Genomic DNA, 1,093 nt, shown 5'->3' on the forward strand with positions numbered 1-1,093 from the left:
ATAGGGGTCCAATCCCTATTGGGATCCATGCATTGGATTAAGTCGTAGCATCAAGGTCTCCCCAATTTGAGGTCCTTCAATGGGGTTTTCATGGTGGTTTGGCTATGGAATGGGTAAAAAATAGATTAGGATCATAAACTATCATAATTAACGCCTAATAGAAGGTCTAACCATTGTAGAGAAAGAAGCCCTATGGTTTGGATGAAGATTGGATAGATTCCAACACCAAGAATCTCCAAATTGGAGGTTATACAAGGGGTTTCATGGCAACTAAGCCAAGGGGCTGTGGATAGGTGATCCTAGGTCAATATTTTGTGTCCTTAACATCAAATAGAAGGTCTCATTACAGTAAGGTGAGAAGACCTATGGTTTGAATGAAGATTGAATGGACTTCCAATCAATTTCAAGTGAGATTAACCTAGAATTGATAGGGTTTAGCTTACTTACACTGGGGTAAGGGGGAATAAGTTCTAGGCTGGAAATGGGTTGTAACACCTCTTCTCCACCAGCTCCTAGGTCCAAGCTTGGATCTCCAATAGGTTGAGGTGAGGTTTGCACTCTAGAAGGGCTCCAATGGAGGTTGGGGCTCCCCTTATCTTTCTTCTTCTTCTTATTCCTTCTTCTTCCTTCCTTAGTCTCCCACATTTTCTCTCCTCTCTTAGGTGTTAGAAATAAGAGAAATGAGGAGAGGGATAAGGTTTTGGCTTGGTTTAGCTAAGTGAGTTAGGGGGTGTTTTTGGGCATGAAATGAGTTTTAAAGCTCATGGGATCCCAAATAGAACTTAGGATGTAGATCTTAGGGTTCAGTTGGACCCTTTAGGTCTTAAATAGGTTGGATTAACCCAGGGTGGAGCCCTAGGCTCGAGCCCAAGTGGTCCAAGACAAATCCAATTGGATCTAGGCCAATTTAGCCTCTGTGGAGGGTCCCTGCATCCTCTGTAGGCTTCCCAGAACATCCTCCGCAGAGGGCATTCTGGCTTGATTTGATTCCAATTGATAGGGGGCTTTTGTTCATAGATGTATGTACATATGAGGGGGGTATTAATGGACATAAATAAGTAAGGATAGCATGCTAAATTCCTAAAAGACATAA

The sequence above is a fragment of the Telopea speciosissima genome, chromosome 8 (genome assembly GCF_018873765.1).
Source record: "Telopea speciosissima isolate NSW1024214 ecotype Mountain lineage chromosome 8, Tspe_v1, whole genome shotgun sequence".
In the NCBI taxonomy this organism is placed as follows: domain Eukaryota; kingdom Viridiplantae; phylum Streptophyta; class Magnoliopsida; order Proteales; family Proteaceae; genus Telopea; species Telopea speciosissima.